The sequence below is a fragment of the Canis lupus genome, chromosome 32 (assembly GCF_048164855.1).
Source record: "Canis lupus baileyi chromosome 32, mCanLup2.hap1, whole genome shotgun sequence".
Taxonomy (NCBI): domain Eukaryota; kingdom Metazoa; phylum Chordata; class Mammalia; order Carnivora; family Canidae; genus Canis; species Canis lupus.
In genome coordinates, this window is record NC_132869.1 from 26,126,081 (window position 1) to 26,148,051 (window position 21,971).

General features: G+C 44.0%; 1 long non-coding RNA gene across 1 annotated transcript; it reads left to right on the top strand.

Moving 5' to 3' along the window:
* Positions 1–1,464: 1,464 nt before the first annotated feature.
* On the top strand, positions 1,465–21,068 carry LOC140622681 (uncharacterized). The gene is made up of 4 exons (XR_012022375.1): positions 1,465–1,829; positions 2,328–2,452; positions 19,145–19,255; positions 20,311–21,068. It is a non-coding gene; the product is annotated as an uncharacterized lncRNA (long non-coding RNA).
* Positions 21,069–21,971: the final 903 nt, after the last annotated feature.

Genomic DNA, 21,971 nt, shown 5'->3' on the forward strand with positions numbered 1-21,971 from the left:
ATGAGAATAAACAGACACGCCCTTGTTTGTTCCTTGTTCCTAAAAGTGGGTTCTCCTATGATCAGAGTTTATACATGATCTCTCTGTCTTTGTAAAAGATTTTATTTATCCGTGAGAGACCGAGAGAGAGAGGCAGAGGAAGAAGCAGGCTCCCTGCGAGGAGCCCAATGCAGGACTCAACCCAGGAGCCCAGGATCACGCCCTGAGCCGAAGGCAGATGCTCAACCGCTGAGCCACCCAGGCGTCCTTATACGTGATCTCTCTTGACTGACAGCAGGCTGACTGCAAGTACCAGGGTCCCCATTTTACAAGAAAGGGGTACTTCACCATGAAAGGGACCTGCACTGCTCTTCCTTCATCCTCAGATACATTCTCTACCCTGTCCTCCATCCTTGCAGGCCCCAGGGCCCCTCCATGCCCTGTGGCCGCTCTGTCTGGGGTCAGCCCGTAGGAGCAGGTGAGGGATGGATGCTTCTGTTACCATTCCCTGCTTGGTGCACCATTTTTGGCTGTGGCTCCTATGGTGGGGGTGTGGAGTGGGTGGGGAGAAGGGTCCCTCATGACTCCAGCTCCCACAGGACTTGGGTGACCATACTTCCCCCTCATGCCTCTGATCCTGAAGATGGTCCTGGCTTCCTGCCTTGTTCCTGCGTGTCCTCAGCAGCCCCAGCAGGTTCCCACGACACTGCCTACTCTCCAGTACGGCTCTTCACTAAACCCCTTGGGCCGCTGCAAGTGGCTGCTGCTTCCTGTCCAGAGCTCTGCCCACTACCCCCTCGATGCCTGCGGCCATGTGAACATCCCGTCTATCCAGCTATCCTGCCGCCCTTGACTCTTCTTAGACTAAACAGAGCATTTCAGGTATAAAGGAGATTTTTCTAATTTTGGTAAATCCTCAAAGGCTTTCCATAAATGCTGTTTTCATTTTTCTCTAAGGTGAGGTTTACTGAGGTGTAATTTTATCATTTGTAGTAAAAGGTGCCCTTTTTGGTATTGTCTGCTTTTGAAACCATATGTAGGGCAGCCCGGGTGGCTCAGTGGTTTAGTGCTGCCTGCAGCCCAAGGCGCGATCCTGGAGGCCCGGGATCGAGTCCCATGTCAGGCTCCCTGCATCGTACCTGCTTCTCCTTCTGCCTGTGTCTCTGCCTCTCTCTCTCTCTCCCTCTTTCTCTCCCTCTCTCTCTGTGTCTCTATGAATAAATAAAATCTTTAAAAGAAAAAGAAACCATACATAGACCCCTTTCCTTGGTCCCCTCCCCCCCCCCCCCCCCCCCGCCAGCACCCTCCTGGTGAGGATAGGAGACCCAAGGGGAGCCCAGAGCCAAAGGGAAAAGTTCTCCCAGGCCTGTGGCACCCTTGTCTGCATTCTTGGCATTCCTTCCTTGAATTTGTTGCTAGCAGCAGTGCTGCTGTCTTTGTTGGTAGATAGTCATTAACCAGAAAGTTTTCTCTTCTGAATTTTCACATGCCAGGGGGAAATGACCTGACGGCCAGTTCCTGTCAGGGGCCCAACAGCCCCCACAGGCAGCAGTGCCAGGCTTTGCAGGAGGATCAGCCTGCCTTGACCGTGCTCTCAGACCTGTCGAATACCAGGCGCTTAAAATCATCGCCCGCATTCACGCCTGTCTCTGTCAGCAAAGCAAGATTGGAGTGTGTGCCCCATAGTAGGTGTATCAAGGCTGGAAAAAACGTGCCAGCGCAGTTCCAAAAGACATTCAACAATAATACCTATTGGGCCAGTTTCCCACCGTGTGGAATCCCACTTGGTCTCACAACAGATTGTCGATGGTTCCTTGGGGATGGGGAGCATGATTCCAGAGGTTTTCTGGGTAAACAGAATTATACAATTTTATAAGAAAGGAGTCTGAGGCTTGGAAAAGCTGGGTGTTTTGCCGTAGGTCATGTCTGGAGTGAGGAGCCCCCCTCCCCCGCCACCCGGGAGTAGAACCTGCCACCCCGGGCCAGGCGCAGCAGCAGGTACAAGGTTTAAGCCACAGTCTGGCACCTTTAGGACCTTACAGTGTAATTATCAAAATGGTGATTTTTGAACTAAGTGGAAATTAAGTCTACTTAATTAAATTAAGTCCTTCATGTATTTATGACATACCAAATTTGTCTTTTTCCCATCTATAGTTCCCGACTTCCCAAGGGCATGTGGTTGGAGGTGGAGGTGCCAGGACTGGAGACTGGATCTGGTTCTGGAGCTCACACTCTGCCCCCAGGAGCTCTGCTAGCCCTCACCCACACTCACCACCCTGGAGGACAGAGGGCTTTCATTTGATCCTGTATTAGGGACCCTTCCAGCCTCTTGGTCTTTCCTCTTTCAGATCCCCCTCAGTTGTGAGTTTCTATGCAGCTCAACCACCTGTTGCCTGCCCCAGACTCTGAGCACTGCAACCCGAGGCAGGTGGAAGTCAAATTAGCCTTTGAAGCCACAGACCTAATGGACAAGGTGAGTCACAGATTTTTTAGCTGCTCATCTATCCCAGCTGTCTCTGGTGCCACTTGCTATTGTGTTTGCTATTTTAGTTATTCTGACAGCTGTGAGCTTGATAGCTCATTGTGGTTCTGATTTGCATTTCCCTGATGATGAGTAATGTTGAATATCTTTTCATGTGTCTGTTGGCCATCTGGATGTCTTCTCTGGAGAAACGTCTGTTCATGTCTTCTGCCCATTTTTAATTGGATTATTTTGGGGGTTTTTTGGTGTTGGGTTGTGTAAGTTCTTTATATATTTTGAATTCTAACCTTTTATCAGGTCATTTACAAATATCTTCTCCCATTCAGTAGATTGTCTTTTAGTTTTGTTGATTGTCTCTGTAGCTGTGCAGAAGTTTTTTATTTTTATGTAGTCCCAATAGTTTTTGCTTTTGTTTCTCTTGCCTCAGGGGACATATCTAGAAAAATGTTGCTAGGCCTGATGTCAGTGAAATTACTGTCTGTGATCTCTTCTAGGATTTTTATGGTTTCAAACCTCACATTTAGGTCTTAATCCATTTTGAGTTTATTTTTGTGTATGGTGAAAGAAAGAAGTCCAGTTTCATTCTTTTGCATGTTGGTGTCCGGTTTTCCCAACACCATTTGTTGAAGAGACTGCCTTTTTTCCCATTGCATATTCTTGCCTCCTTTGTCAAAGATTAATTGACCATATAATCATGGATTTATTTCTGGGCTCTCTATTCTGTTCTGTTGACCTGTGTGTCTATTTTTTGTACAAGTACCATACTGTTTTGATTACTACAGCTTTGTAATATAACTTGAGTTCTGCAATTGTGAAACCTCCCGTTTTGTTTTTCAAGATTGCTTTGGCTATTCAGATTCTTCTGTGGTTCTGCACAAATTTTAGGATTCTTTGCTCTAGTTCCATGAAAAATACTATTGGTGGGTTTGTTGTTGTTGTTGTTGTTGTTTTAAGTAGGCTCTATGCCCAGCATGGAGCCCAACATGGGGCTCAAACTCATGACCCCGAGATCAAGACTTGAGCTGAAATCAAGAGTTGGACACTCAACTGACTGAGATACCCAGGCATCCCACTGTTGGTATTTTTATTGGGATTGCATTAAATCTTGTAGATTGCTCTGGGTAGTATGGACATTTTAACAATATTTGTTCTTCCAATCCATGAGCATGGGATATCTTTCCATTTGTCTTATCTTCAATTTCTTTCATCAATATTTTATAGTTTCTAGAGTATAAGTCTTTTACCTTCTTGGTTAAGTTTATTTTTATTGGGCAGCCCGGGTGGCTCAGTGGTTTAGCGCTGCCGTCAGCCCAGGGTGTGATCCTGGAGACCCGGGATCAAGTCCCACATCGGGCTTCCAGCATGGAGCCTGCTTCTCCCTCTGCCTGTGTCTCTGCCTCTCTCTATCCGTTTCTCAAATAAATAAATAAAATCTTCAAAATAAAATAAAATTGTCAACCTTTAAAAAAAGTTTATTTTTATTATTTTATTATTTTTTGGTCCAATTGTAAATGGGACTGTATTTGTAATTTCTATTTCTATTTCATTATTAGTGCATAGAAAGGCAACAGATTTCTGTATATTGATTTTGTATCCTGTGACTTTAGTGAATTCATTTATCAGTTCTTGTAGTATCTTAGTGGAACCTTTAGGGTGTTCTCTATATAGAATGTCATCTGCAAATAGTGAAAGTTTTACTTCTTCCTCACCAATTTGGGTGCCTCTTATGTCTTTTTTTTTTTTTCTTTTCTGATTGCTGTGGCTAGGACTTCTAATACTATGTTGAATAAAAGTGGTAAGAGTGGGTATCCTTGTCTCGTTCTTGACCTTAGCGGGTAAGCTCTCAGTTTTTCACCATTGAGTATGTTAGCTCTGGGTTTTTTTTTTTTTTTTTTTATGGTGAAAAAATTTATATTTAGATTTATAGCCGGCTGGACTCAGTTTAGATGATCCCAATTTTGTTGGCAACATCCAAAGCATCATAGTCAGGAGCCAGTCGAACATATGCTTTCTTCTCTCCATCAGGCCTGATCAAGGTGTTGACCTTGGCCACATCAATGTCATAGAGCTTCTTCACAGCCTGTTTGATCTGGTGCTTATTGGCCTTGACATCCACAATGAACACAAGTGTGTTGTTGTCTTCTATTTTCTTCATGGCTGACTCAGTAGTTAAGGGGAACTTGATGATGGCATAGTGATCAAGCTTGTTTCTCCTGGGGGCGCTCTTTCGAGGATATTTCGGCTGCCTTCGGAGACGCAGGGTCTTGGGTCGTCGGAATGTAGGTGACGTGCGGATCTTCTTTTTTTTGTGACTGTGCACGCCTTTCAGCACCGCTTTCTTAGCTTTCAAAGCCTTTGCTTTGGCTTCGGCTTTGGGAGGGGCAGGGGCTTCCTTCTTCGCCTTCGGCGCCATCTTCGTGAAAGAGCTCTGGGTTTTTCATATATGGCCACTATGTTGAGTTGTATTCCCTCCCTCTAAACATACTCTGTTGAGGGTCTTTATTATGAATAGATGGTGTACACTGTCAAATGTTTTTTTCCGCTCTCTTTTGAAATGATCATATGGCTATTATTGTTTCTCTCTTTTTTAAGATTTTATTTATTTATTCATGAGAGACACAGAGAGAGAGAGAGAGAGAGAGAGAGAGAGAGAGGGGCATAAGACACAGGCAGAGGGAGAAGCAGGCACAGGGAGAAGCATGCAGGGAGCCCGACATGGGACTTGACCCCGGGACCCCAGGATCATGCCTGGGCTGAAAGCAGGTGCCAAACCACTGAGCCACCCAGGGATCCCCTATTGTTTCTCTTGTTGATGTGATGTATCATGTTGATTGATTTGTGACTGTTGAACCACTCTTGTGTCCTAGGAATAAGTCCCACTTGATTGTGGTGAATGATTTTTTTTTTGTTTTTTAATGTATAGGAATGATTCTTTGTGAACATCTAAAATCCCTTAGCAGGGTGGAAGGCTGCAATTGGGCAGGCATCCATGGGCCAGAAATCTTTGCACTTTATCTGATTTAATGCATGCCTTGTGAGGTGGGTAGTGTTACCCTTTTCACATGTTAAGGAACATGTGAAGAAAGAAAGATAATTTGTCCAGAGTCACCAGCTAGTAAATAGTGCAGCTGGGAGAAAGTCCTTGGTCTGCTGCTCTTACAAACCAGAGCTTCCCTGTACCTTGGCCATTCTCCCTTGCTTCCACTCCAAAACAGTCACCACTGGCATCCCTAGACTTCCCTAGCTGAGGCCGTTTTAGGCACAAAGTCTGGGTGGGGGCATCTGAGGTCACAGCACCCCTACCTCTGGACTGCAAGTCTGCACTTGGAGCATTAGGCCTGCCCACTCCCTTCTGCATGCCCTACCCTGCCAGCTGCAGGCTACCAGCCTGGCCAACCTCTGGGCCCTCTGGTCCTTTCAGAACCAGCTTGTTTTCCAGGAAAGTGCTTGGAGATTAAGCTAAACCAGGTGTCCAGTTAAATGCCCTTTGGCCTTTGAAAGGATGGGACTAATAAGCCTGTGGTCTCTGCTCCTTGTTTTACTGAGTTCCATATCTGGGGTTAGGGCTGTCTGGTCTGTCACCAGGTGCCCGTGAGTCCCCAAACTTCTCAGCCTATCAGTGGTCATGAATTCAGGGCTCTTTGGAGATAGGCACAGGGCTCCCTGCAGAGTTAGGCAACTGCAGGAAACTGGATCTGTAGAAGGTAACAAGCAGGGCAGCCCGGGTGGCTCAGCGATTTAGCGCTGCCTTCGGCCCAGGGTGTGATCCTGGAGACCGGGATCGAGTCCCACGTCGGGCTCCCTGCATGGAGCCTGCTTCTCCCTCTGCCTATGTCTCTGCCTCTCTCTCTCTCTGTGTCTCTCATGAATAAATAAATAAAATCTTAAAAAAAAAAAAAAAGAAAAAGAAGAAGGTAACAAGCACCACTGGGCTCCTGGTTCCTCTAGAAGGAGATACCATGTCGATGTCCAGTCTCCCTGGGGAGAGTCTCGTGGCATTTAGATAATGAAGGACTAGAAAACAGAACTAGCTCCCACTCAACTTGCCTACAGCCTCGGATCTGCCCAGCTAAATATACTCCAAAGCTCTGATTCTCCTAAGCAGCATTCATTGCTGATTCTCACATGGCTTCCTAAACTAGCTGCCTTTTTCAAATGAATAACAATTTCTACTGCCTCCTCCCTCCAAGGCAATTTTTTTCTTATGTTTGTTTCTGTGTTTCATTGCTGCTAGATTCTAAAATTCAGGGACAAGGGGCTTGTGGGCTCACTAAACTGGGTGGCCTTCCCAGACCCCATGGAAAGGTTAGGTGTGCCCAAGGTAAGCAGGGCTCGTTCACTCCTGGGAGGAAAGTAGGCATGCAGGCCGGGCAGGGGCTTTCTGAGCAGTGCCCCCGTGCATCCAGGGCTTGCTCCCCAGATGTTAAGAGGCCAGCTGTGAAGTTAGTTCCTGTAACTTTGCTACCAGCATCAGCAACAAAGGAGCATTTAGGAAGCACCAAATATGAGGAAGACAGAAACAGACAAGGTGAACTCAGCATCGGATCTCTGAGAATTTCCAGTTGAGGAGTTTGGGTGTATCTTGTATTGTTCTGTTTTAAGGAATTTGTGTTCCCACCACCAAGAATCAACAATGGCTAACATTTGGTCATATCTGCTTCCCATATATGAATAAAATGTTATGGATGAAGTTGAAGATTTCCCCTTTGTCCTTCACACCCTGTTCTTTTCTCCCTCCAAAGGCAATCACTATTGAGAGAATCAGCTAGTTGTATTAGCCTTCAGGATAAATGAAGTGAGGGACAACTGGAAGTGAGAACCTTAGAGGGAAAGATGACAGCCACACTGGGGAATGGTAAGACCTGTCCCCCCACCCCCAACCAAGGGGCAGACTTGACTAGTGGTGTGGTATCCAAGCTGCCTCCTAATGGTGAACCAGATAGGAGCAGCACCAGCACCCTGGCTTGGCTGAATTGGGATGCTCAAGTTTGGGATGTTGCCCCAGAGATATTCCTTCTCCTTCCTTAACCCCCGCCCCTCAAATATGGTGGATAGGTGTTAAAGAATATTGATTTGAAGAAACACCCAGTGATTTGCCTATTGGAGAAGTGGTGTTTTCAGCTTGCCCGTGGTGCCCACAAGTCTTGTTCCAGGCTCACAAAGACCAAGGTCTCACTGGCTATCTACCCTAGGGGAACAAAGAGCAGTGGCATCCTGTGTCATCCCTGCACACACCTGGCCTTCACCTGGAATTGGCATTGTTCCTTGGCTGCTGCCTCGATGGGCCCTGGTGCTTACAACCTTTCTTGGATGGTCAGATGGGTGAAGAGGACTCTGTGCATCATTCAGGGCCAGCTGGGGGCTGGCTGCCATGTTTCTTTTGCTATGTTCCATTTGGACCCCCAATGGTCAGAATGTGAGCTTCATTTGATAGACTTTCCTTTTAGCTGTGACATAGTAGCTGGAATCCTTCCATCCTAGGAATAGCTCTTCTAACAGTATGGCAGTGGAAGCAGCCATTATGGTGTTTGTTCTTTCAGCAGGCATTTTCCAGCCCGAAGTTTCTGGAAGTAGGATCATCCCTCAACTTGCCAAGTGGCCTCATGTGTGCTTCTGCTTGGCAGCTAGAGGGACTGAAAGACCTCCTTTCTTTCTTTATGCATTTATTTTTCCATATAAAATAAGACAACAACAACAACAAAAAAATAAGACAACTAGGGCAGCCCCAGTGGCACAGCAGTTTAGCGCCCCCTGCAACCCAGGGTGTGTCTCTGCCTCTCTCTCTCTCTGTGTCTCTCATGAATAAATAAATAAAATCTTAAAAAAAAAAAAGACAACTGTATTGCCAAAAATTGGAAAATAACCCCACCAGCCTGATGTCACCATCATGAACATTTTAGCACGTTTCTTTCCAGTCCTTTTTCCTTATGCGATTTCTTTGAATTAACCACAACCACAGTGTTTATGTGATTTTATATATGCGCTATGATGACTTAACATTAGAATAAGCCAGTTTTCCTATACTGGATCATCTTTATAACTTTTAAAAATGCTGTGAAATAAGCCATTGAGTGAATTACCATCCCCATATTATTGAGTGTCTAGGATTCTAAATTTTGCCTTCCTACAATTAATATTTTTGTATCTGTAGTTTTTTCCATACTTCAAATTATTTGCTTTGGTAGATGGTCAGAAGTGGAATTACTGGGGTGGCAGGTGAAAAACAAATCTTTAAGTCTCTATAAATGTCACCAAATTCCTTTTCAGAAGGGTTTGCCAATTTGCATAAACACCAGTAACATACAGATGTGCTACTTCCACCACATCCCCTGCCCCCTTCTTTCTTGCTAATTTACCTCTTTTCCTGAAGAAGAGGGTAACCTCTTTCATCAGGTTAATCTTTTGTATTGTCAGTGGGGGTTTATTTCACAAGATGTTCTTTCGAGATATGTCTATTGTTCTTTTAATCTTTATCTGTGAAGATAAGTGTATTTTTTAAGTAGCATAGAATAGAAAATGCAAACAATGTAATAGAGTAAAACAGTATAAAAAATGAGTCCTCCATCCCTGATCCCAGTTTCTCCAATCTCTACCCAGGTGCAACCACTCTATCTAGTTTCTTTTATTTCTTTCAAGTCAACTTCTTGATTTTCATCCAGGCCCCAGAATTTTTAAATGTCCCACTGGGCACATTCTCATAGAAAATAAATGAAAGAAACTTGAGGGATTTAAAAGGTGGTGAGGTGAGCTGTGGGCCCTGGGCCCTCCTCCACCTTCCCCACAACAAAGGAAACCTGCCTTTGGACTGCTCACTAGCAGGGCTACATTCAGGACTGGAGCTCCTGACCCAGTGAAGTGATCCTGAAGGAAGGTGGGCCAAAAGGCTTTTTTTTTCCCCAAATAACTATAGTGTTAAATATGTGAGGAATCTTCACCACAAGAAGCCAATATCTGTCTGAAGAGGCCTAGGCCTTCGGAATGGATCCAGGCACCCAAATCCCTGTGCCTAGACATGCCTAGGACTCTGTGCTCAAGCCCTGAGCCATGGCCGTGTCAGCCCCAGACAACTTCATGGACTGTCCTTTCCCACCTGACGACTCAGGAGATAAATACCTTGGTCCCTCTTTTGGCAACTATCTTCTGCTTCTCCCAGATTCTTAGGGATCCTGGATTCCTTACTCTCTGATTTCCCACTGGCTTTCAGATTCTCTTTCAAGGACACCCTTTGTCCCAGCTCCAATATCAGACCCAGTGGTTCTCCCTCCTTTAGCAGGTCCACATGATCAAAATTGTAAATATGGGGACATTTATTGGGAAAGGCAATGAGGATGGGGACCACTGGGGCAAGTAGCCTGGGAGGAGAGAAATTATAAGGTCAACCCCATTTCCTGAGATGGCAATAGGAGATTTGGACCAGAGGCCCAGAGTCTGTGGGAGGTGGCATTCCTACCAAGGTATAAATGGTGGGTGCAGGTGTGAAGTTTTCCAAAGGCTCCTGGGTTCTCCTATGGGATCCTTAAGGGATAAGAGACATGGGATGAAAGGCTTCACAGGGGGGGCTACCTGCCCTGAGTCCTGGGCAGCAGCTGCTGTGGCCAGCAGGTGGGGGCTATGGTTGCTTCTGGCCCTGATGGTGGATTAGTGGGCACTGCATATCCAGAGCCCAACCCATCAGTAGCAGAGTCCCAGAGAGGACTCTGAAGATACCAGATACCAACGTTTGTCTTCCCAGCCTAGCCCAGGTCATCTGGGGCTCATAAGTTACCGCTATTTTGCAATGTTTGCAGCCCACTGATTCTATTTCCAAAATTTGTTGTGAGCTATTATTTTGCTCACCAAAGTTATTCATTTATACCTATCAGAGGGCATTTGCTGTGCACCTACTCTGCACCAGCCTATATCGAGATAAGTAGGACTCAGTCCCTGAACTTAAAGGGATAAGAAATGACCACTAAGAAATAAAAAACCAGGGGCAGTATCTAAAGCGCTAAAAGAGAGATACAGGTGAAGTGTGATGTCGTTCATCAGGGGAAAGAAAGATGGCTATTGGCTGGGGCAGTTGGGGAAAGCTTTGTGGAGGAAATTTTAATCTTACAGATGGGTGCCTCTTTGGTGGAAAAAAACCAGGGTGAATGCATGGATGCAGCTTGGATGCCGAGAATCAGCCAGTTGTGTTAGAGTCTAGGATAAATAAAGTGGAGGAATGATTGGAGGTGAGGCTGGAAAACAGATTTGGGACTATATTTTTGGAAGATTTTAGAAAAATATTTATTTAAATTCTAGTTAGTTAACATACAGTGCAATATTGGTTTCAGGAGTAGAATTCAGTGATCCATCACTTACGCACAACAGCCAGTGCTCATCCAAACAAGTGCCCTCCTTAATACCCGTCACTCATCCAGCACATCCCCCGCCCACCTCCCTCCATCACCCCTCAGCTTGTTCTCTATCATTAAGTCTCATATGGTTTTTCCCCCTTTCTCTTTTCTTTCCTCCTCCCATATGTTCATCCATTTTGTTTCATAAATTCCACATATGAGTGAAATCATATAGTATCTGTCTTTCTCTGACTTATTTTGCTTAGCATAATGTACTCTAGCTCCATCCCTGTCGTTGCAAATGGTAAAATTTCGTTCTTTTTGAAGGCTGAGTAATATTCAGTTGTAGATGTACACCACATCTTCTTTATCCATTCATCAGTCAATGGACATTTGGGCTCTCTCCATACTCTGGCTATTGTTGATAATGCTGCTGTAAACATTGGGGTGCATGTGCTCCTTTGAATCTAGATTTTTGTACCTTTGAGTAAATATCTAGTAGTACAATTGCTGAATCATAGGGTAGGTCTATCTTTAACTTCTTGAGGAACCTCCAGACTGTTCTCCACAGTGGCTGTACCGGTTTGCATTCCTACCAACAGTGCAGGAGGGTTTCCCTTTCTCTGCATCCTCCCCAACACCTGTTGTTTCCTGTGTTTTTTAGTTTAACCATTCTGACAGGTGATATCTCATTGTAGTTTGCTTTGCATTTCCCTGATGATGAGTATCTTTTCATGTGTCTTTTAGCCATCTGGTTGTCTTTTTTGGAAGACATGTCTATTTGTGTTTTCTGCCCATTTCTTTACTGGATTATTTGTTTTTTTGTGTGTGTTGAGTTTGATAGTTCTTTATAAATTTTAGATACTAACCCTTTATCAGATATGTCATTTGCAAAAATTTCCTCCCAGTCCATGGCTGCCTTGAAGTTTTGTTGTTTTCTCCACTGTGCTGAAGCTTTTTACCTGGATGAAGACCCAATAGTTTGTCTTTTCTTGTTTCCCTTGCCTCGGGTGTTGTCTCTAGTAAGAAGTTGCAAAGTCCTAGAGGAGAACACACGTAGCAACCTCTATGACCTCAGCCATAGGCCTGTGTTCTCCTCTAGGACTTTGATGGATTCCTGTCTCACATTTAGGTCTTCCACCCATTTTGAATTTATTTTTGAATTTATTTTGTGTAAGAAACTGGTCCAGTTTCATTATTCTGCATGTGGCTGCCCAGTTTTCCCAACATCATTTGTTGAAGAGACAGTCTTTTTTCCACTGGATATTCTTTCCTGCTTTGTCTAAGATTAGTTGACCATAGAGTTATGGGTCCATTTCTGGGTTTTCTACTAAAAAAAAATTTATTTATTTATTTATTTATTTATTTATTTATTTATTTATTTGAGAGAGGGAAAGAGAGAGAGTACGAGCAGGGGGAGGGACAGAGGGAGAGAGGCCAGCAGCGCCCCCCCCTGAGCAGGGAGCCCGACATGAGGCTCCATCTCAGCCTTGAGATCATGACCTGAGCCCAAGGCAGACGCTTAACCGACTTAGCTACCCGGGTGCCCCATTGGGTTTTCTATTCTGGTCCATTGATCTATATGTCTGTTTTTTTGTCACTACCATACTATCCTAATGACTTCAACTTTGTAATACAGCATAAAATCTGAATTGTGATGCTTTCAGCTTTGCTTTTCTTTTTCAAGATTGCTTTGGCTACTCAGGGTCTTCTGTGGTTCCATACAAATTTTAGGATTGTTCTAGCTCTGTGAAAAATGCTGGTTGTATTGTGATAAGGATTGCATTAAATGTAATTGTTTTGTGTTATATAGACATTTTAACAATCTTTGTTTTTCTAATCCATGAGCATGAAACAATTTTCCATTTCTTTGGGTCCTCTTCAGTTTCTTCCATAAGTGATCCTTAGTTTTCCAAGTACAGATCTTTTACCTCTTTGGTTAGGTTTCTTCCTGGTGCATTGCAAATGGGATCGATCCCTTGATTTATTTTTCTGCTGCTTCATTATTGGTGTATAGAAATGCAACAGTTTTATGTACATTGATTTTATATCCTGCCCCTTTGCTGAATTCATGTATTAGTTCTAGCAATTTTTTGGTGGAGTCTTTTGGGATTTCTACATAGAGTATCATGTTGCCTGCAAATAATGAAAGTTTTCTTTGCTGATTCAGATGCCTTTTCTTTTTGTTGTCTGATTGCTGAGATTAAGACTAGCAGTACTCTGTTAAGTAGTAATGGTGAGGGGATCCCTGGGTGGCTCAGCGGTTTGGCACCTGCCTTTGGCCCAGGGCGTGATCCTGCAGTCTCGGGATCAAGTCCTGTGTCAGGCTTCTGGCATGGAGCCTGCTTCTCCCTCTGCCTGTGTCTCTGCCTCTCTCTCTCTCTCTGTCTATCATGAATAAACAAATAAAATCTTAAAAAAATAAAATAAAAGGCAAACCTCTGATATTTCCCACTCATTAAAAAAAAAAAAAAAGATAGTAATGGTGAGAGTGGACATCCCTCTCTTGTCCCTGACCTTACGGAGAAAGCTCTCAGTTTTTCCCTATTGAGGATGATACTGACTGTGAGTCTTTCATACGTGGCCTTTATATGTTGAAGTATGTTCCATCTATCCCTACTTTGCTGATGGAAGACTTTTAATCCTCCTCCCAGAAATAGGGAAGCAGTGATATTTATAAGCAAGAGACTGGATAAAAAACAGAATGTTGAGTTTTATGTTTTCTCATCCTTTTTGAGGACACAAGTATATATATTTTTAAGTGGTTGGTAAAACTTAGCTCTTATAAGGTATGGTCCTTGATTATCAAGATGAAGAATCAGATTTTCCTGAGAATTCTCTGATTATCCATTTTAAATGTCCCAGGGTGCAAATCACTACTTAATTTAAATAAGTGATTTTTGAACTTGAGTGTGCATCACAATAGCCTGGAGGGCTTGTTAAAACTTAGACTGCTGGCCTCACTCCCAGAGTTTCCAGAACAGCCAAGAATTTGATGCACATTGAGAACCTCTGGATTACATTTCCTATCTGGCCTTTCTCAGTATTTCCACTGGGTGGCAGCAGAGAGCAAGATAGTCACCACACTGACCAAACCTGGACTGAGCCTGTGAGAACTGCTTCTGCAAGGCTTCCCTGCAGGTATTTGCTACTAAATGACCATGTAAACCAGCCTCAACATCCAGCTGTCCAACATGCAAGGATACATTGTAGAAGGGAGGGTCCAGTGATTTGAATCTTGCTCCTCCTCCTGGGTATCCCCACTCCCAACTTCACTCCCAACTTGGCCCTTAGAAATCTCCTCATCCAGTCCCTCCCTGAGGAGTACAGTAGATTTAATAACTTTCAAGGTTAATTCCAACAGAGTTTTTATCTGAGCATAAGGTGAACTAGAACTTGGAAGGGAAACTGTAGAGTTCAGAATGGATGGGTTAGCCTGTGGTTGTGGGGACCTCCTTCAAGCAGATCTCACGGCACACTGCCCACTGCATCTCAGCAGAGACCAGCCCTGATCCAGACACAGGTTAGAATTAGGTGCCCTCCTGAGTGGTATGGCATCCTGCCACATTCTCCCCCAGATGTCTGCATCGTCTGCTCTTCCTGCAAGGATTGTCCCTGTCAGCAGCTCCAAGGGCCATCTGGTTGATGTTGATCCTTTTATGAACCAACACAGGACCCCGAGAATGATCAGTTACACACTGCCTGTTGTTCAATGAAGGGTGTCATCCCTGCTTGGGATCTGACGATTCCATCCACCAGTTGCCAAAACTGTAGCCATGCTTAGTGCAAAAGTCCCATATGAAGCTTTCCTTTACCCTTCAGATCCAAGCTGCTCCCTTCTCTGGGCTCCCCTGGCCGTTTGTTCTACTGTAGCCCTTCCCAGACTGTGGTTAGTGGGTCATAGTCGTTTTTCCCTTCACCATTAGGTGGTGAGCTCCTCCAGAGCAAAGACTGTGTCTCATCATTCATCTTTGTAGGAGGGATCTCGTAAATGTTGCCATTGAAATGACTTTTGGGGGCAGCCCTGGTGGCTCACGGGTTTAGTGCCGCCTTCAGCCCAGGGTATGATCCTGGAGACCTAGGATCGAGTCCCACATTGGGCTCCCTGCATGGAGCCCGCTTCTCCCTCTGCCTGTGTCTCTGTCCCTCTCTCTCTCTGTGTCTCTCATGAATAAATAAATAAAATCTTTTAAAAAAAAATGAAATGGCTTTTGTCTTGCATTTTGATCAGTGATCAGGGCTATATTTACCTAAACTTTATGGTTTTGTAAATTGAGCATATTTCCTCTGGGCGTTTCTCCTCCAAGACCAAATAGATGTGATGATTTTAGTTCTACATCAGAGGGTAATGTTCACCCATGGAAGAATTGATGTTCTAATAAGTCTGGAAGTTTCTACATTCATTAGTGAATCATTGAGAAAGAATCCACTCTGTTCTGGTCAAAAGGTGACAATTGGAATTCACTAATCAGCAAGAGTCAAACATGCCTTCTGCTAATGATGATCCTCCCTGTTAATTTTTTTTCTAATTATTTCTAGTTTATTCTGCTTATGATATTTAATCTTTTTGTTATATGCTTGAAATCAGTGTTTTTACTCTAGTTTACTTAATATCAGTAACATTCTCTAATATTTTAAAACATTATTCTGATATTTTTGAATATCCTGAACATCTTTTAAAATCACTGTTATTTTATGATGTATAGAAAATATACTTTACCTAATTTTTATAGGCAGTATTTTCTTTGGTATTTGGGATTATTTCTTAGAATAATATCCCCAAATTGGAATTATTGTGTCAAATGCTTTTTTTATCCACATAGAATAGTATCCCGAAATTGGAATAATTGTATCAAATGCTTTTTTTATCCACATGAAATACATTTTTTTCACTTATTCAAATAATTTATACTCATTGTTAATACATACAGATAGGATAATAATTATATGAATATGAATGAAAAGGAGAAGAGGAGGGGGAGCAGTTTCATTAGCTAGAAAAAAACTATTAATATTTTCATGTATATACTTCTCTAGAATTTTTTCCTCTCTCTGCATGTTTATTTTATAAAATTTGGAATCATACTATTTGCACTATTGTAGAGCCTACTTTTCAAATTACCATGAATTTTTCCATGTATAAAATATATTTCTTCAGCACAGTTTTAACAGCTGCACAATGTTCCATGGAATAATAATGATAGTTGACACTCATTTTGTCCCTACTATACGCTAGGAGGTTATATACGTGAGCTCATTCAGATCCTTTTGTGATAAGCATATCAGATAGGTACCATTATCCTCTCCATTTGAACAAAAAGAAAAATTCAGGCATAGAAAGATTAAGTAACTTACCTAATTATAATGTATATGAACCAGTAGGCTTTTGTGTGACATTGAAGTCAGGGTTTTTTTTTTGTTCTGTTTTGTTTTGTTTTTGTTAACTGTCATAAGTGATGTTGCTCATGATTCATGAAACACATTTATTGAGCTCCCACATATGCTGGGTGTTTTGCTGGAAGGTGTGTATAAAGAAGTAAAATTGTCAGCAGAAGGATTGGCTGAGGAAAAGACCCATCTGAAGGGTACCTGGCATCAGACTGAGTGTTCTCCATTCTGCTTCCTCCAGTGGCTGGGGCTGGGGCGGCAGGGCGGGTGGGGTGGTGGTGGCTGTGACAGCAGTGTCTGGCTGCCTGTGCTTCTGTCTCTTCCATCAGCGTCAGTATTTCCCAGCTCCTCTTCCTGTGCTGCACACCTGCCAGAGTGGGGCCTCATGGAGGTGGCCTTCTAACTTCCTGAGACAGGCCACCAAAGCCAAAGGTGTGTCCGGGGTGGGGGTGGGGGTGGGGGCAGAGAGCCATGTTCACTGTCAGTTATTATTTTTTAATTATTTTTTTTAAGATTTTATTTTTTTATTCACTAGAGACACAGAGAGGCAGAGACATTGAGGGAGAAGCAGGCAGCCTACTCTGGAAAACTGTGTGGAGGTTCCTCAAAGAGTTAAAAATAGACCTACCCTATGACCCAGCAATTGCATTGCTGGGGATTTACTCCAAAGATACAGATGAAACGCCAGGACACCTACACCCCAATGTTCATAGCAGCAATGTCCGCAATAGCCATACTGTGGAAGGAGCCTCGGTGTCCATCGAAAGATGAATGGATAAGATGTGGTCTATGTATACAATGGAATATTCCTCAGCCATTAGAAATGACAAATACCCACCATTTGCTTCAACGTGGATGGACCTGGAGGGTATTATGCTGAGTGAAGTCAGTCGGAGAAGGACAACATTATATGGTCTCATTCATTTGGGGAATATAAAAATTAGTGAAAGGGATTATAGGGGAAAGGAGAGAAAAATGAATGAAAATATCAGTGATGGGGACAGAACATGAGAGACTCCAACTCTGGGAAATGAACAAGGGGTAGTGGAAAGAGAGGTGGGCAGGGGGTTGAGGTGACTGGGTGACAGGCACTGAGGGGGGCATTTGATGGGATGAGCACTGGGTGTTATGCTGTATGTTGGCAAATTGAACTCCAATTAAAAAAAAAAATTAAAGAAAAAAAAAGAAAAAGAAGCAGGCTGCCTGCAAGGAGCCTGATGTGGGACTTGATCCCAGGACCCTGGGATCATGACCTGAGCCCAAGGCAGAAGCTCAACCGCTGAGCCATCCAGATGCCCCTCACTGTCCGTTACTAAAGAAAAATGCACTAGCTGCTCCATGCTGGAATAGCTTCCCACTGGGCCTCCTCTACTCTGCTCGATCCCCACCCTTTCTGGTAGGCTATTTGCTGATGTTTATTTGGTGTATTTGAAGGACAGCTGAGACCTTTCTGGGCATCAGAAAGGAAAAAGTTAAGCATTCTGGGAGCTTTCATGTATTTTATTTTAGTAAGTTTTATTGAGATATAATTTACATACCATACAATTCACCCATTTAAAGTGTACAATTCATTGGTTTTTTTTTTTAGATTTTATTTATTGATTCATGAGAGAAACAGAGAGAGAGGCAGAGACACAGGCAGAGGGAGGAGCAGGCTTCATGCAGGGAGCCCAATGAGGGGACTCGATCCCCGATCCCCTGTCTCCAGGATCACGCCCTAGGCTGAAGGCAGCGCCAAACCGCTAAGCCACCTGGGCTGCCCAGGTTTTTTTTTTTTTTTTCTTTAAGATTTATTTATTTGACAGAGAGAAGGAGCCAGAGAGCACAAGTGGGGGTAGAGGTGGGGTGAGGGGACTGAAGACAGAGGCAGAGGGAGTAGCAGACTCCCTGCTGAACAAGAAGCCCAATGTGGGGCTCGATCCCAGGGCCTAGAGCTCAGGACCTGAGCTGAAGGCAGACACTTAACTAACTAAACCACTCAGGTGCCCCAATTCATTGGTTTTTAGGACACTCACAGTTGTGCAACCATCAATACTACCTAATTTCAGAACATTTTCATCACTCCCAAAAGAAACCCTATATCCATTACCAGTCACTCCTCATTCCCCCCTGCCCCAATCCCCATCCTGTCCTCCTGGCCCTGGCAACCACTGATGAGCTTTAGTCTTTATGGATTTGACTCTTCTGGACACTTTATATATACGGGATCATATAGTATATAAGCTTTTACGTCTGACTTGACCTTAGTGCGGTGTTTTCCAGGGTTCATCCATGTGGCATGAATTGATACTTCATTCTTTTTATGGCTCATGAAATTCCCTTGTGTGAACAGACCACATTTTGTTTGTACAGTTATCCGTTGATGGACATTTGAGTCATTTCCACTGTTTGACTGTTATGAATCATGCTGCTGTGAACACAAGTGTACAAGTTTTTATTTGCACCTATGCTTTCAGTTCTCTTGGGTATACACCTAGGAGTGGAATTGCTGGGTCATGAGGTAAAACTCTGTGCTACTCTTTTGAGGAACTGCCAAGCTGTTTTCCAAAGTGCCTGCATAATTGTATGATCATACCAGCCTTGAGGGGGATTTCATGATTTCTCATTGCAGTTCCCATGACAGTCTCTAAAAGCCAGGGAGTCGCTGGCCAACTGGCACAATGGCTCCCCAGCTCACAATCCCACAGTGCAGAGGATGTTCTCAGTCAGCTGTGATCCTCTTACCTTTCTGCAAGACAAGGCGACAGGTGTACTAGGTCTTCAGGTCTCATGTTTACGTATGCTATTTAGACAGTCCTTCCTAATGACTCATCGTTTTCTTCCTGATACACGACTTCAGTGTGGAAGCTCTATCATACTTTTACCTAGAATCATAGGCTTAGGACCAATAATAACAGTATCTTTGTGCGGTTCTTTGCAGTTAATGATGCACTGTACTACTTCCCTTCCATCAGGGCTTTGTGCTCTGCTTTTACAGGTGTTGGACTTACTAGAGCAACGTAATCCCTGCTAAGGTGTGTTAAGGCCAAGGAGGTGTTGGCCTTCCACAAGGGAAGTGTTTGCCTACTATGAACACATCTGTGATGGGGTGAGTATAGACCCACAGCAGAGTAGACCGGCTTTTGAGGCCTTCTCAAATCTGGCCCTGGGGGATCCCTCCATGTGCATAGGCCATAAGCTCAGCATTGATGTAGGGACATAGTACCATGTTCAAGCCACAAGATTTTTTTAGAACTTTTCTCTTATATAAAAATCACTTATGAAAAAGCTTAAGATTGATGGCAGGATGTCAAGGAATTTTTCTTTCTACTTATTTTCGTTTTCCTAAACACTGAAGTTGGAATAACCAAAAATGTTCAAAAGAAGCAAAAAGAGTGGTCCAAAGCCCAGGATCTGGAAACCTCCAGGATTTAGAGTTCTTCTCCAATAGCAGTTCTTGTCCATGGGTGCTCCTTCCTTCTTGCCCATTAGCCACTTCTCTGTGCCTGCGAGAACATTCCTCACAACCATGGCTTCTTTAAAAAGACAGCCTTTGCCAAAGACTCTTGTCAAATGTTTTTTTCATTGTCTATAAATTACATATAACTGTTTTGCTCCAACATTAGCATCAGTGTATATTTCGATTTCCTCTGGAAATGCTCAGGCGTGATCACTCCTCCGAGAAGCTGTATCCCCATCCCCCTCTTTCTCTCTCACCAAAGTTTACGTATTCTTTGTGTGAGCTTTTTATTATGTCAGTTCACCGTGGGTAAATAGATACCTGATTCTGTGGATAAATCCCATTTAAAAACTAGCTCCCGGGAAGATGTGTGTCTCCCAAGCCTGAGCTATCCAGAATCCTAGTGAGAAGGCTCTGTGGTCAATCCAAGGGCTGGATATTCCTTGCTTAAATTCAGATTTATTTTCCAGCTCTCATGCAACTATATTTGCAGTACTACCCTACAACGCTTACTGGCATAACCCACCTGTATGTTTCCAGTCCTGACATTACGTCGCTTAGTGGTGGTTCTAATATTCCAAAAAGCTACCATCTGGAAATAAAGCAATTCAAATTCCTGGCAACAGTGGGCTGCCCTATTTCCATAGCCCTGTGTCCCTGTGATATGTGCTCATCAGAGATGCATGGATTCTTTGTGATTTCAGAACCATCTCACTCTGTTCCTGCTTCCAGAGAGGACTGGATCTACAGTAACCATCATATTCTGACTGCCCATCATGGTCTTCAGGTTTCATAGGTGTGGAAAAATGACATCTTCAGCAAATGAAGACTTCCAGTATCTAATGTTTATGAATTTTGGAAGTTCTACTTGAGCATAAGCTGTATATTTCTTTTGCTGCATTGTAGGCCATTGTCTCAGAGTGGATCTGGTCACTGAAAACAGTAACCATGATGTGTTGAGTACATAGTCTATGCCTCCCAGTTATTATTACAGTGTTTTTTTATTAAAGATTTTATTTATTTATTTGACAGAGAGAGGGAGAGAGAGCACAAGCAGGGGGAATAGCAGAGGGAGAGGGAGAAGCAGACTCCCCCCTGAGCAGAGAGCCCAATGCGGGGCTCAGTCCCCGGACCCTGAGATCATGACCTGAGCTGAAGGCAGACCCTTAACTGACTGAGCCACCCAGGCGCCCCACTATTACAGTGTTTTATAAATGGCCCCTCATTTGATTCCTAGAATAGCCCTGAGAAGTATGTATTATTAGCAGTGCTTTCCAGAGAAGGGAGAAGAGGCCTAGAGACACAAAGTAACTTACCAAGATGACACCGATTTTGGTGAAGCGACAGGTTGAACTCATTCCTTATCACTGCTCTTTCTTGAAACCCTACTAAAATAACACTCAGCTCTTTTTTTTTTTTTAAGATTTTATTTATTTATTCATGAGAAACACACAGAGAGAGAGAGAGAGAGAGAGAGAGAGAGAGAGAGAGGCAGAGACACAGGCAGAGGGAGAAACAGGCTCCATGCAGGGAGCTGACGTGGGACTCGATCCCGGGTCTCCAGGATCAGGCCTTGGGCTGAAGGCAGCGCTAAACCGCTGAGGCACCTGGGCTGCCCAACACTCAGCTGTTTTAAGACCATAAAACAACAACAGTAAAAGAGGGCAGTAAACAATAGCAATGAAGTCGGGGAAGCTGGAGAGATATGGACAAGTGTCAATTGAATAGACCAGAGAATGGTGGAAGCTAGAGTGGAACATGGCCAGAGAGCAAGAGTTGTTTGGAGTGTGCTGCATCCTCTGAAAATGGGATGCAGGTAGGGCTACAAATAGCATTTGTACATGAGACAGTCCTCCTAGATTCTCTCTCCATCCTCAAAGAAGAGGAGACATTGGTTTCCTGGAGCTGCAGGCCTTGTGCAATAGCACGGTGAGGCACTGGGCTACACTGGGGACCAAGTGGTAGTCGGTACCCTGACCAGTGAGACCACTGGCCACTCCCCTCCCCAGATCCAGGAGCACTGGCGGCCAGGTCGGTTTCTGCCAGATAGGAGGCTGGAGGATTCCTTCCTGGGGAAGATGGCTGGCTCAGGGCATAGGACTTAATGCTGAGGATTGGATGTTCCCCCAAAAGGTACCCACTCATTTCCTCTGGTGAATCCCACAGTGGGTGGATCCTGTCCTCACACAGAGGGCTGCCATCCACTACTCAGCACTCCACTCTCAAAAATGAGTCATCAGACATTTGGGAGAAATCTCTAGTATCAAAGAGATGAAAACAAAGAAAGAATTAAAAGGAACTTGGAATTAACAGGCAAGCTGGGTGGCAGAAGGGAATAAGCGCCGTAACAACACAAGGCTTGTGA